Source organism: Sciurus carolinensis, chromosome 17 (assembly GCF_902686445.1).
Source record: "Sciurus carolinensis chromosome 17, mSciCar1.2, whole genome shotgun sequence".
Classification (NCBI taxonomy): Eukaryota; Metazoa; Chordata; class Mammalia; order Rodentia; family Sciuridae; genus Sciurus; species Sciurus carolinensis.
Window position 1 is genome coordinate 16835535 of NC_062229.1, and position 16282 is coordinate 16851816.

At 39.2% G+C, this 16282-nt stretch overlaps 1 pseudogene; it reads right to left on the reverse strand.

Moving 5' to 3' along the window:
- LOC124968116 (olfactory receptor 7A10-like) overlaps positions 1-11361 on the reverse strand; it is a 21601-nt pseudogene extending 10240 nt beyond the window's left edge.
- Positions 11362-16282: the final 4921 nt, after the last annotated feature.

Sequence of the window (16282 nt, forward strand, 5' to 3'; positions counted from 1 at the left end):
GGATTTCCAAATGTGTGCAGAAGGACAGATGCAACACCATCAAGCTTTGTAGCAGGGCATGCAGGACACTCAGAATCCAGCACACCAGAACCAGCAAACCACAGAGCTGAGGATTCATGATGACAGTGTAGTGCAGTGGGTGACAGATGGCCACAAACCTGTCATAGGCCATCACAGACAGGAGGAAGTTGTCCAACTCTACAAAAACCAAGAAAAAGCACATCTGGGTGATGCAGCCTGCATGGGTAATGGCCTTGGTCTGTGTCTGGATATTCACCAGCATCTTCGGGATGGTGGTGGAGGTGAAGCAGATGTCTACAAAGGACAGGTTGGAGAGGAAGAAGTACATGGGCGTGTGCAGGTGGGAGTCTGAGATGGTGGCCAGGATGAGCAGGTTCCCAGCACAGTGACCAGGTACATGGAGAGGAAAAGCCCAAAGATGAGGGGCTTCAGTTCTGGGTCCTCTGAAAATCCCAGAAGGAGGAATTCCGAAACGCTTGTATTGTTTCCTGGTTCCATGGGGTGGATGTTACTACTGAAATGAGAAAAATAATATTACTGCTTTTTGCACACGTGGACACTCCCAATATGGTTGAAATGTTATAATTTATATTTTACAATAAATAAATTAACTTCTGTGGTATCATGGGTCTGGTCATCCTAGGCCATCCCTAGTGTCAATATTGATGAGAAATTCCTGTCTCACTCTAAGCCTTTCCACAAGAGTTCATGCATTGTACAGAATTAATGAGAAAATACTTCTTACCATTGAGGAGTACTTGTGGGTTGCTGAACTCATTTCAGGCACCATCTTTAACCAAAGCTCCTACATCCCAGTGATGGGCAAAGAACACGTGCACAGAGGTAAATTATAGGAATGTTACATTTTTATGCAAATGATTTATCATATATATTGTCACATGTGACAAGTTACTGAATAATACACACCAAATATGTGTGATCCTGAATGATCTCGCAGAGAAGTGAATGATGACACAGAATGGGGGTTGGGAGGTGTTAGGGTTAAGGTTATGGTTAGGGATAGGGTTAGGGTAGGGGGCAAAAATGGAGGAAGGAAGTACTGTTTAGAGGCAAAGAGGGTTAGGAGGGTTGGGGGAAGGGAAAAAGAAACAGAATAAATCAAACAACATCACCCTATGTAAATTTATGATTACACAAAAGTATGCCTTTACTCCATGTACTAACCGAAAAACAACAAGTATCTCATTTGTTTACAATAAAAAAATACTACAGGAAAAAAATGTGTGGTCCTTTGAAAATTAATTCTAACTTAATAAAGCTACTTTAAAAAGATATAATCATATAGCATGCCTGATGATGAAGCACGTACGATAAAAACAAAAGCAGTTATAATGCAGACAGCAGATAAGAGGTTGTATTTAAGTGTGTGTGTGTGTGTGTGTGTGTGTGTGTGTGTGTGTGTGTTTGTGTGTGTTGCTGGGTATTTCAACCAGGGCCTTGTATATGCTAAGCAGGTGCTCTAGGGCTCTCACACTGACTCACACCCCCAGCTCCAGGACTGTTTTAATAGGTGACCAGAAGCTCAGTAGAGAACAGAGATCTCAGGATATCCAGCAGAAGCCAGCAGACCAAAAGGCATTTCTACCTGGCAGAAGGAATTCCCAGTGCAAAGGCCCTGAGACAGGAGCATATTTAGGGAACCCAAAGGCATCAAGCAGCCAGTGTGAAGAGGTCAATGAGAAAGAGGGAGAGAGATCAGAGATGGTGTCAGAGGATGCTGAGAAAAGAGGTGGCCTCCCTGCTGGAGCTGAATCTGCCTGAGACAGGGAGGCCTTCCTCCCCACTACACCTTCGCATATTATTAACTTCCTTCCCCAGCATCATTGAATGGAAATGGACATGATACATGTTACCTTTATTGTTAAATATGTACTATGACCATCACCTTGTACTATCTGAGTCCCAGAGCCCTGCCCTGAGGAGAGCACACATGCACACACACCACACTGTCAAGACTGTGGCCTCTGACCTTCAAACCGCACTGTTATGCTTCTAGTGTATACAATGCAAGCTGGCCAGATCAAATTGTCTTACCCCTGATGCAAAAATGACATCCAGAATGACCATTTTGTAAGCCTCTCATGAACAAATAAGCATGCAGCCAATACTGTTTCATTTTGATAGATTACACTCTGCATTTAAAGAAACACACAGGGAAAGATATCAATAAGCAAAAATAGTGGAATGAAATGGACATGGTGGGGGAGTGAGGTAATAAGCCCAGATGGTCCCTGAGAGACCAAGAGGAAGAAACCACTCCCTTGGTTTTGGGTATGTTCCAGCCCAGGGTCTGTCTCCTGGGCACCCTGCAAAAATAAGAAAGGGGCAGAAATAAACAACATCCAAAGTCAAAAATAGCAATGTCTTTATGATTTCAATGTGATACAGAAAGGACACAAAGATAAAATGATTAAGGAGAATAAATTAACAATTCACAAAAGAATCCACAAAGTACAACAAAATCTTGTCTTGTTTCTATATGAGGCAGAAACTCTTGCTTTTCCGGTGCCTCTTCTAGACCTCCTTGACCAATGGGTTTTGCTATGATGGCTGAGGATTTCCTCTTGCTCACATCTCTCCTGCGGCATCTGTTCTTTGCTATGCTTGGGCTTTGAATTTTAATTGTCTATTGTTTTTCTTACCAACGCCCCTGGGTGCACTCTGGCCCTGTTTCTCGTCTTCATCCAACAAGCAAAGGTCTCTCCAGTCATTCCTTGCAAAACCACACGTCATGAGAGTGCTGTCCCTCTGCTTCCTTCCTATGACTGGGGACTTCTGTTATTACACATGCATTTTACAGTACTCAGACTATGACCTTATAAAACCAGATCCAGGTAAGCAAAGACTTCATGGGCTGTGTTCACCTTCCTATCTTTGCAAAGGTACTGAAGTCTACCTGTGATTAATAGAGAAAAATGTTAAAAAGTAGTAAAATATGTAATTCAAAACTGCAAGGACAATGCAACTAGATTCCATGGGACTACTTCCAAACAACTGTGTTCATCAAGCTGAATGGAGCCTCAAATGCTAGTGGAATCCAGGTGGCAGTGTGGCTCAGTGGTAGAGCACTGGTCAGCATGACTGAGGCTCTGGTTCCATACTTTGCAATGCAAAGATCAAAACTAACTGGAACAAGACTAACAGGAGCAAATCCATGATACCAACATGAATTAGTAATTAAACCAACAAAAGTTGGCATATCAGAATATAACATGTAATGTTCCTATAATATCCTGATGTTAATAAACTCCCAGCTGTCTCATGTTGAATGAATAAAGAACTTAGTCTGAGTATATGTGAACATTTCATATATGACAAAGTTTCATTTTAATTTAGTAGAATATTAGGTTGTGGAATAAATGCTCACATAAATGTCTGCCTTGAAGAAAATGAATTTGGCCCCAACCTCACTTATGTTAACAGTAACCAGAGAAGATAAGACCTAAGTGTAAAAACACACCATTGATTTTAGGAGAACCTCTACAAATTATATAAAATTCTACAGTCAGCAAGAACCTAGTAAGGCAAGAAATTCAGGTGTGAGAAGACAGATATGTACCAGTAAAAAAAAATTTGAATGATTTTAATGGTCTAAAGTATCACCTGAGAAGTTAATGGAGAAATAATATATTGTAAAAATCGATCAAAATACTGATCCTGGTAGAAAATGGACAAATAATGGTAAAGGGACACCAAAATATTTGCTTGAGCTCAGTAATAATTTAAGAAAATAGCAAGAACTATTTTATCCACAACCTTCATCCTTAGGAAAAGCTCCTGAAGAGCTATTCTGTCAGTTGTGGTTAGAATTTTTAAACAGAAAAAAGAGAGCTCTCAAAATTAGGTAGAACAGATGTGACTCTGGACCACATACGAGGGAGATAATCTCAAGTCAGCTACAAATACCAAAAGGATAGAAACTCCTTAACTCAAGGTCTCTTGATCTCCTGAATATTGACATGCTGGGACAAGTTAATTCTCTGAGGCGGGTGCTGGCCTGTGCATTGTGGGAGGGTCAAAAACACCCCTGAGCTCTCATGACCCCTCCCCTGAGTGACGGATGAAAGTGTCTGTGAAACTTGCTCTGTGTCAGCGAGGGGCATCCCTTCTGGTTGAGAATCACTAGTTTGAACCTAAAAATAGCAATGTATTTTTTGTAACATTGATATAGCAGTGAATTAATAAGAACCAATACAAAAGGCATGGAAAGTACGAGTAGCACAGCCCCATTATGAAATGCTGTGCATCCTTAGAAATACCTAAACTGCATTGTCATCTGCAGGTGGTCCACAGGAATTACAGAGTGAGAAGGTACTGGGTGACCAGCAAGGAAAGAAGAGTACACCAAATGAGAGAACAGTGAGGAGTGCGCGGGATATTTCTCAGGCATTTGCATAGAAAGTATAGGAGCATGTATGTACACATTCTACAGTAAGAAAAGTTTTAAAAGAGACTGATAACTTACAGAATAGAGAATGACAGCATTAATTAAATCTGTATACGTATACTGCGTTTTTCTTTAATACAATGAGTTTATGGATTTTATTTTTGTCTTAAAATTTCATTTAATAATCAATTTATTCATAGGGTGTGTTTTTTGTTTACTTTGGCAGAGTTGAATCTCAAACCCAAGACCTTGGTATGCTAAGCAAGCTCCCTATAACTGTGCTACAAACTCTGACCAATTTTTTAAATTGATACACAATACCTGTACATGTTAATATGGTACAATGTGACAATTCAGCACATGTATTCAATGTGCAATGCTCAAATCAGATTAATGAACATTTCCTTCCATTTAAATATTCACCAATTCTCTGGTGGGAAGTTTCTAATTTTCTTCTTCTAATTTCTTATGAGAATATATAATTAAAAGTTGATCTATGTTTTTTAAGTAATGTTATGCTTTTTCTTATGAATATGAAAATCACAAACATATAACACAGAATAAAATGTACTATAACCATTGCTCTTTGCTGCAGGAACTCAGGATTTATGGCTCCTTTTTAAGTGTGTGTTGGTATCCACCAACAACCCCTGCTGTCTCTCCTCCACACTACCTCCCCTCTACTGATCACTCATTCTAATTTTCACTATTTTTAATTTTTCATTTTTATTTGGATATATTCATTGCATATATTTATTGTACTCATGTGACATATCAATACAAGCATACAGTCTGCACTGACTGAAACAAAATTAAATGAAAATCTAAAACATCTAAAAGAAAAGTTATAAACTCTTAATTATTTAATATCATCTTGGTTCCTACCTCAAGATTAAATTGCCAAAACCTCACGAATATTGGAGTATGAAGGAAATCCTCTAAATTCCATGCTAGTAACAATGTTTAAAGTCTTAGTGTGATTATGTAAAGATAAGTGTATTCTAATATACTTGATACAGATGAAACAAGCTTTAAACAAATGGTAAAGAAGAAGGAATACCTTCCCAGGCAGGCTCGAAGCTAATGCCTCTCTGGGAAATGTAGCTAATCCAAAGAAGTAAAGGGAAAGAGTAAGCAACCACAGAAAGGTGGAAATGAGTTGAAAATACACATAGAACACGAACACTAGCAACAGAGAAGCACAAGGACCTTGAAGTAAGAACTCACAATAAAGAACATCAATTCCTGTATTCTTTCAGAAAAAAGAAAGTGTGGGAACATAATCACCTGAGAGATTAGACTACACAAGTTTATACATTTTTACACACTCCCCAAAACATCTCTCTGCATACATGAAACAACTAAACTAAAAGGCAAACAGGTAATTTGTGTGGGGGAAAAACTCCAATACTTTGTAAGAATACATTGGAAAATGAGGGAAATACCCTGCCGTGTCTACGCAAAATCTCGAGGGAGAGACTCTGCAATACAGAGGTAACTGGCAAGCAACCCCACCTGCATGTTCAGCCTTAGAGATATGCAAATCATTGCACAGTAAGGCTCTTAGACATACTTGTATTCAAGTGTGACATAATGCTTTCCAGGTGAATACCAAAGGGATACATGGTACTATCAGAAGTGCATCCATGAACTTCTGTTGCAAGATATTTGCAAGATCTTGATGTGAATTCTTGCCAACAATACACAAATATAATCAAATATTTCCCTTCCTCCTGTGCCTCTGGACTGCTGTGGTCATCAGGCCTCCCTGGCTCCTCCCCAGCCTTTTCTGCCTCTGCTGACCACCAGCCTATGTTCTACCACACTGAGTCTTCAATGTTCTCCTATTCTTTATTAAAAATGCTCTCTGTACATGTCGATGGTGTTCCATGTAACTTTTTAATACATTCATTCATCACACACTGATTGAAACAAAATGGAATGAAAAATCTAAACATCCAATGGAAAGATGGGAAATAGGAGCTATTTAATGATATCAACATGGGTTACAAATTCAAGACTAAATTGCCAAACACATGTAAATAGTACAAAATGAAGGAAGTCCTACAAACTGGATGACAGTGAAAATATGTAAAGTTTTAGTATCGGTCATGCAAAAATACGTATGTTCAAATATGCTAAGTAAAGAGGAAATGAGCTTCCATCAAGAGGGAAATAAACATGAATGCCTTTCAATGATGCCTAAAGGTGATGCCTTTCTGAGCAATGCACCTGAGGAGAAAAAGACAAAATACAACCGTAACCAATAGCAGGGATGTGAAAAGCAGTTGGAAATGTGGATCTAAGGTGATGTAGCATGAGGGATGTGTGAGAATGTTCACGACGTTTTTTAAAGCAAGTGTTCAAAATATAAAATATTACATTAATCACTCAATTAATTCCAAAGAATGTGCAAACAAATACAGTCAACTGATAGGTTTGGAGTTACAAAAGTCATAATTTTTCAATATTCCACACAAAAATATTTCTACATATTTGAAAATAGGCAGTCTGAAAAGAAAATGAAACTTCACCAATCTCTTAAATAAATGCATTGGAAAATGGGTTGGGCATAAAACCTCCCACTATACAATAGAGAAACTGGCATAGACCCTCAGTAATTAGAAATAAGTGCTCAACAAACTCACAGACACAGGCTCAGATATATAAAGCATTCCAAAGTAAGTCTCCTAGGTGTATCTCTATCCAAATGCTAAATTTCTTTTTAATGAGACAACAGAAATAACACATTAAAATGTACGTCCCTGCATGTGTGTGTGTGTGTCCCTTATCCATTCACCTGTTTGTTTAAGGGCATCTAGGTTAGTTCCATAGTTTAGTAATTCTGAAGTTAAACTAAAAAAACCAAAAACCACTATTTTCTCTGATATGCTGATGTTAATTTGCAATGAGGGTGGTGGATAGGTAAGAGCAGTTACATTATATTAGGTAGAGGGGGTGATGGGAGGGGAAGTGGTGTGGGGGAATGAATGATAGTAGAGTGAGACAGATATTAACACATCATGTACATATATGACTGCTTGAACAATGTGATCCTATAATATGTATAATCAGAAAACAGAGATTATAATCTATTATGTATGATTTATCAAAATGTATAAATCCATTGTACTGTCATGTACAACTAATTAAAACAAATGAAAAAATTTTAAACAATATGTGTCCTGTGGACATTTATAGAAATATAAATTTCCAAGATCGTTCCTCAGAATCTTGTAGATAATACATAAATGTAATCAAATATTTTTCATTGTAAGTTCACACACATCAAAATATACGCTACTTTCGCTGTTTTTCCATCCGCAGTTAATCCCTATTCCTCTAGTCACTTAATTGCAGAGATCCTTGGAACTCTGCTCTCTCTCTGGGAGCACTGGATGCCTCCCTCCCATCTTCTCTGCAGCCTCCATTAGCTCCATTGCATGGACTGCAGTGAACCCTGTGTTAATCAGTGCAATGTTCACTTTTGAACCAAGTGTCATGAATCAATGCAGCCTTGTGAGTAAATCCTCAATCAGGACAGCGAGCAGCCACAGCAGCCCTGCTCTGTGCTAGGTTGGCCTGGCTCTCCACTGACCTCAGCTAAAGAGTCCTGGGTTCCATTCTCTCTGATGCCCTCCTGCAGTGTCCACTGAGCTCTCACACTTACCTGGAGACCAGCTATGGGAGGAAGGTCTTTCTGTGGAAGTACAAGGTACTGCCTGGGTGGGCTTGATGGTGACTGAAGCTCTGTACCCAGAAAACACAGCAGAAAGGAGTCAAGTGCTGGACTCCTAGGCAGACCGAAGACCTCAAAGGACACCACCACATCCTGTCCAGCACAAGGATGTACACTGAGGGGCCACATCAAAGCAGAGGCACAGCCCCCTGTATCAGCTCATTAGGCTCATTTGTCTCTTATGCCCCTGAGGGACACTGGCCTGGAATGACAGGATAATTTACCTGCTGATTCTCTATCCCCAAAAGAACCATTTATAGTTCAGTAAACCTTGTTTTGATTACTCTCTCATGGATCCACCTGTCTTCCAGAGGTCCAGCTTCCTTGCACATCTTCTCCCACTTGGCTGAAAGTATTTCCAAGTCTGACCCTGATGAGCTCATCTTGACTGGAGCTCATGTGTCTCTAGGGATGAACCTGTGCTGAGCAAAAAGCACCAATACCCCAGAAAAGTAACGCCTCATTTACAAGGGTGAGCACTGTGTTCCCTTTGTCTAAATTGTGGGCATTACACTTCTTCTCTACCTTTTCCTTTCCCAAATTGTCATTGAATTACAGTTTTAACACCACTTAAGAGCTCCCATTCAATCCTTAACTTAAAAATATTTATTAGAACAAGATGTGATTGTTTCATTCATGCATCATAACCTGAGTCTAATACGTGATAGGAAATGGGAAACATCATTTTTATTGACTTCTATTGTATGAATTTGATTTTACAGAGTGACACTACTGTGACCTCCATCTCCACGTCAGAAAACAGGCTGACAAATGCTATACTATAAGAAGCAATGAGACCTTCATTTGACTTTTTACATGATGCTTCCACTTCATGTACAAGGGCCTCGGTTTTCTTGTACATATATTTTCCCCCAGAGGATATTTAACAATGTCTGAACATTGGTACTAGCTATATACCACACCCACAACAGCTCCCAGCACAAATAATTACCCTAGCCCTAAATGTCAACAGTGAAGAGGTGACCAAAACCAATTCTTGACCACATTTATTATGCAGAAGAATTACCAAAAGGCAAATAAAGAAGCAAATGGTGAGACCATAGGTCTACTAAGGTTCCAGAAACTCTACATTCTTATTTGACAAAGGTGGTCCTGGTATTGCAGGTCCTTTTCTGGGGACCTCTCTCTGAGGAGAAAGTCTGTAAAACTCTGTGAGAGTCTTACGTAGGTCATTTTACCTCTTCTCCTCTGCAAATTGTCTTCGTATGTCATTATTCTGGTGCAGTTTTGAAAGGTTATATGTTCACTCACTCTAAGGAATGCAATGATTTCTGTGTATTATCGTTGCTGTTGTTGCTATAGTTATTATCATTTCATCATACTGCAAATTGACCCCGGAGGTGACCCACCACAGTGTTACATGTCCTGACAATTTATTTATTTATTTATTTATTTATTTATTTATTTTTAATTTATTTATGCATTTACCTGGGTTTTCCTAACTTGCAAGGCTGGTTTCACAATGACTATCCTCCAGCTTAAGCCTCCAAGTTCTTGGTTTAATGTTGTGCTCCACCATGTCCAGCCAATGATTCCATACAAAGGCACTCAAAACACATCCAATATCACTGTGAAAAACAACTTGTAGTAGGCAGAATGAAGATCTCCAAAGGGTGTCTAGATTCTACTTCAAAAAGAGTTTAAATATGACGGCTTTATATTTTTAAATTTAATTTTATGACCCCAGTAACCTATCACAATCAACACCATTATACTAAAGTCCAAATTACCAAGCAGAGCAGTTAAAACATTGACATACTGAAATGAGAAAGCAAAGGAGAAGCACTTCAGTGACACACTTCCCTCTACTGCAAATTACAAAATTCAGCTCAGGGGCTCAGTGCTGTGCTTCTGCATACACATAAGAAACCAAATAAATATATTTCAGTAAAACATAAAAACATATCAATACAATACATTTCAAGAGGGAAGAAATTATTTGTAGGAAATCATTCCCATCCCATGACACACATGGTAATTTCCAAGGGTTTTTTTTTTTTTTTTTGTCCAAAGTTTGGAAGAATTTAGAATCTCAGACGATGTGAAAAACTGCTGAGCATCATAGAAAGCAGAAGACTGAATGAAGTGGGTTATTGGTGGTAGAGAGATATTGAACTCAGAGGAGTGAATCTGCAGGAAATCAATAGGAGGAGGAAACATCACAAGCCCAATCTCATCAGAAATCCCAAATCCAGCTCTGAGGCTTTCTACCTACAGTGAGGGGCATGGGCTTCTGAACCTGCTACAGTTGCCCTCCAAAGAGCCTTCTCAGGGCTATCTTTACATCCTTATTCCTCAGACTGTAGATGAAGGGGTTCAGCATGGGAGTGACCACAGTGTACATCACAGAGGCTGTGGCACTGGATTGTGAGCTGTGGGTTACACCAGAACTGAGGTACACACCAAGTCCTGTGCAATAAAATAAGGAGACCATGGAGAGGTGAGATGTGCAGGTGGAGAAAGCTTTGTATTTGCCCTGAGTTGATGAGATTTTACGGATGGAGGACACTATCTTGCAGTAGGAGTAAAGGATACCAGTGAGGGGACAGCAAGCCAGTAGCAAAGCTGCAAAATACATCACCATGTCATTAAGGAAGGTGTCAGAACAGGCAAGTTGAACCACCTGGTTGAGCTCACAGAAAAAGTAGGGGATTTCTAGGTTTGTGCAGAAGGACAGTAGCAAGAACATTAAGCTTTCTAACAAGGCATGCAGGAGACTCAGAATCCAGGACACTGGAACCAGCGAATCACAGAGCTGAGAATTCATGATGGCAGTGTAGTGCAGAGGGTGACAGATGGTCACATATCTGTCGTAGGCCATGACAGTCAGGAGGAAGTTGTCCAACTCTATAAAAACCATGAAGAAGCACATCTGGGTGATGCAGCCTGTGTAGGTAATGGTCTTGCTCTGTATATGGATGTTCACCAGCATCTTTGGGATGCTCGTAGAGTTGAAGCTGATGTCCACAAAGGACAGGTTGGAGAGGAAGAAGTACATGGGCGTGTGCAGGTGGGAGTCTGAGATGCTGGCCAGGATGATGAGCAGGTTCCCCAGTACAGTGACCAGGTACATGGAGAGGAAAAGCCCAAATATAAGGGACTGCAGTTCTGGGTCCTCTGAAAATCCTGGAAGAAGAAACTCTGAAACTCTTGTTTTATTTCCTTGTTCCATGTGGTGGATATTACTACCTAAAAATTAATAAATAACATGACTTCTCTTCACACATATGGACACCACTGATTTGATTGAAATGGGACAGTTCATCCAGACCCGGTGGTACATACCTGCAATCCCATCATCTAAGCTGAGGATGATGGATTCAAGTTCAAGGCCAGACTCAACAATTTAGTGAGGCCCTAAGCAACTTAGCAAGACCTTGTCTCACCCTACAAAGGACTGCACTGTGGTTCAGTAGTAAAGTATCCCAGTGTTCAAATTCCAGTACCAAAAACACAAAAACAAAAATACTGAAATGGGTCAATTTATATTTTCCAGTAAAGAATCTGATTTCTCTTTTATCCTTTGGGTATGGTCATTCTACAGCATCCCTAATGCCATTACTGAGTATGAGTATGACTTTCTCTCTAACTCTATGCTTGTTTTCCAGAATTCATGCATTGTGCACTGTTAATGAGAAATTACAGCTTACCATTGAGGAGCACAAATAGAGTGCTGGCCACATTCCAGGTATCCAGGCCTCAAAAACAGAAGGCCCTACATCCCATTGCTGGACAAAGAACATATGCATGGAGCAAATCACAGGTCTATTACATTTTGTACTAAGGGTATATCACATGTGTTGACATATGTGGGAACTCACTGAATTATACACATCAAATAGGTGTGGCCCTTTGAACATTCATTACCACTCAATAAACCTGTTTTAAAAAGAATAATCATGTTACATGACTGAAGATGAAGCAGATATGAGAAAAACAAAATCAGGTTGAGTGGAGAGAGTAAATAAGAGGTTGTATTTGTGTGTGTGTGTGTGTGTGTGTGTGTGTGTGCGCGCGCGTATGCAGGTGCGCTGAGCGTGGAATTCAGGGCTTTCTCTATGATTGTGAATGCTCTACACTGACCAACACTCCAAATGCTGGGGAAGCTATTTTTTGTATTTCCAAACAAAAAGATACTGCAAAGGAACTGAAAGAACCAACAAAGCTGGTATACAGCATGTTAAAATATCAACAGGAAAATAATAAAATCAACATGTTAAAATGATTAAATTGACAAAGACTTTGACACACTAGAATATACAGGTCATGTTCCCATAACATTAAGGCAGGTGATAAATTCTCAGTTATCTCTTAGGAATGAATCAGGAATGAAGATGAGTGTAAGTGGACATTTCATATAACACAAAGTTAAGTATCCATCTGATAGGAAAACGATTGATGGTAGAATACATGCTTATAAAATGGGAGAAGAGGAAGTTGATCTACTAGCTGACACCTTTACTAATAATCAGACAGGTTAAAGACTGCAGTGTAAAAATGCAAAGCACATTTGGAATGAAAATCAAGACATTGTATAGGAAATCTACCATGAACTGCTATATTTTAAGGCAAAAAACTCGGTATCAGAAGATAAGCACAGATCATTAAATACAATTTTAAATTGTTAACAGTCAAAAAAATGACTCCAATAGTAAGTAGAGGAACATTACTTGTGACATCACTTGAAATGCTGATAATTTTAGAAAAATAGGAGGATATCAATAACAGAGATCAAAACAGTGGTGATAAGAATGAAGATTAGCTCCAAGCTGTTGAGAAAACAGCAAGATATCAACACATTCTTCTGCTTTGGAAAACACCCTAAGACGCCCTTGAATTGATGGGATTGGAATTCTAAAACAGAAAAGAGGAACTCTCTGAGGTGGTGGAGGACAAGGGACTTGGTGCCATATCTTGGTGACAGGCTGGGGATAAGGAAGAATGGGAAAGCTGAAGATGTTCTTTCACCCAACTTCTCGATCTTCTCACCTACAACATTCTGGTCAGCTTACACTTTGGGATTGGGTTGTCCTGTACCTTGAGGATATTGAGCAGCATCCCTGTGACTCTTGATGTGAAAAGTCGCTGCACACTACTCAATGTCCCCTGGGAGACACAGATATCACTCGTCATTGAGAACCACTTTGAAACTAACAATACCAGAATATTTTGGCAGCCTTGATATAATGGTAAAGCAATGTTTACAAAAGTAAGAAAGACAACCAAAAGTATGGGTGGAACAACCTCACTGTGAAATACCCTGCATCTTTGAAATATCTAAAGTGCATTCTGTTAGTTGATTGGAAGGAACTCAGTAGGCATCTTTGAGAGAGAAGGAAAGACCAGACAAGCTAGAAAAGACCACAGCACTAAAGACAGGGCATGTGCAATATGCACAGGAGCCTATTCCTGCATTTGTATGAAGAGCACGTGAGCTTGTCAGAATGTAGAATAGGAAGAAAAGTTCAAACATAAACAGAACTTACAGGAAAACAGAATGGCAGTGCTAGTAAGTTTACTGTGTAATTATTATTTTCATCTAAAGCAATCGGTTTATGCATTTTGTTTCCATTTTTGCAATATGTCACATTGATTAAAATTCATTTCAGTCTTTTGAGAAAGGTATCTGTTGCACTTCATTTTGTGCTTTTTGATTTGTTTTTTCATTTTGTGTTGCGTTGCTGTGTTTTGGGTTCTTCTTCCAAGGCTACAAGTGAACCTGGGACCTTTTGCATGATAAGCAAGTGTTCTGTGACTGAACCTCAGCCTCACTCTGATTTTTTTTTAACTGAGACATAATAGCTGTGCATACTAGCCGGGTCTAGTGTGATTATTCAACACGTGTGTGCAATATAACATGCTCCAATCAGGGTCATTTACTTGTCTCTCCTTAAACATTCATCAATTCTCCACGTTAGAAATTTCTAACTTTTCTTATTCTTTATGGGAATCATGTAATCAAAAACTAGTATGAAGGCAGGCTCTGGGGCTGCGGTGGGAGGACATCAGCATGGCCTTGGTCCTTGTGACTGGCAGCTCCTCTGCAGCCACAGCCTAGAGAGGATTCAAGATGACCAATGAAGAACCTCTTCCCAAAAAGGCTGGACTGAGTGAAGCAACGGAGGAACAAGAAAGGCAAGAGTGTCCTTCTCAAAGTCAGTGCCCCAAGCAAGTCAGCAGCCCAGGGTTGCCCACCAAGATCAACAATGGGAGACCCAGGGAGTGACTTGTTTTTCCTAAAAAGGAAAGTGGGAAAACTGGGTCAGACTAAAGACAAACTGGAACAAACCCAAAATGGACTGAGTGCCTGGAAGTTTAGGCCTGATAGGTGAACAAATCATACTCCCCAGACAAGACTTCCTGACAGTCCCATTAAGAGAAAGCTGGGGTGGGACACCCAAGTGCTCATTTCCACACTGATACTCACACTTTTTGAGCCAAGAAAGAAAGAAAAAGCCACATTCTTAAACTGTGCAGCTTGTAATCAATTGTGTAAAACTTACCAGGTGAAATTTGTGTTTCAGCTTTTTTCTCTTCCCTTCTCCTTGCTTCTGAGACCCGATGCCGTCAGATTATTCTGAAGAAGAGGCCATCTCCACAAACTTCCCCTTCTAGGAAATACAGACACTTGAGCAATGTTTCGGTTTGCAGAAAATAGCGTGAGAAACAGAAGTGTCTGTGGCACACTCTGTCTAGAGACAGGTTGGAGAGCTGCAAACAGAGATTTTCAATCAAGACTTGAACATGTAAAATTCCAGTAAAATGAAGAAATGGAAAATGCATCACACTTAACCTTGAGCATAATGACCTAAAGACACTCTGTATCAGTTTTGCCAATAAGACTGTGGACTTCATGATTGTTGTTGAACCTCTGGGTCAAAGCAGGTAATTCTGTATTTAATTGTTTTTGTTTGTTACTTTGTTTGGGTTGTTTTTTTTTTGTTTGTTTTGTTTTTTCTGAGAAAGAACCTATAATAGTCATGAGAAAGTCAAATAATAGATGACAGTACAAGTAACGCATGCATGGGGGAATGTGATCCTTTGTTGAATTTGTGTCTTTTGTATTACACTCTTGATGTTGAATTAAATGTGCCTTGAAATAGTAAAAAAAAAAGAAGAAAAAGAAAAAACAAGTATAGTGGTTTGGAAGTAATATTATGTTTGCATCAAAAGATTATCAACTTTTGGACATAGCACTGTATAAGGAATGGCTGCACTGAAAACTTCCCACTGTGTGGTGGGACACAGGCCCTTCCCCTGTGACTGTGGGTTGCAGTGGTTATCCAGTCTCCCTGCTTCCTCCCCTCCCTTTCCAGCCTCTGCTGACCACCAGCTTATATTATACTGCACCGATTCTTAAATATTTTGCTATTCTTCATTAAAAATGCTCCCTGTATATGTTGACAGCAGTCCATGTCACTTTTCAATATATTCATTCACCATGCACAGTTTGAAACAAAACACAATGAAAAATCTAAAACATCCAATGGAAAGATATGAAATAGGAATTAGTTAATTATATCAACATGGGTTAATAATTTGAGACTCAATTGCCAAACACCTGCAAATAAGACAAAATAAAGGAAGTCCTCTAAACAACAGGATGGTGAAAATAGGTAAAGTTTTGATATCTCCATATAAAATTGTTTATGTTGAAATATGTTAAACAAGGATAAAATAAGCTTGGATCAAGAGGGAAATAAGCATGAATGCCTTTCAATGATACATATAGTGGATCCCTTTCTGAGCAGTGCATCTGAGCAGAAAACCACACATACACAATAAGTCATAGCAGAGGTGTAAAAAGCAGATGGAAATGTATATCTATGGTGACATAGAACTAGGGATGCACAAGACCGTCGACTATCTTTTTTTTTATTTAAAGCAAGAATTCAAAGAATATTAAATTAATCACTCACATTTTCTGAAAAAGTAATGTGTGGATACAATCAATGCACAGACTGGAATTTACAAAATTCACAAATTTTCACACATTCCCAACTAATGTGTTTCTATATACATGAAAAGAGACAGTCTGTGGTAGAAAAAATACCAATAATCACTTAAAAAGACTATAATGGAAAACAGTGTGG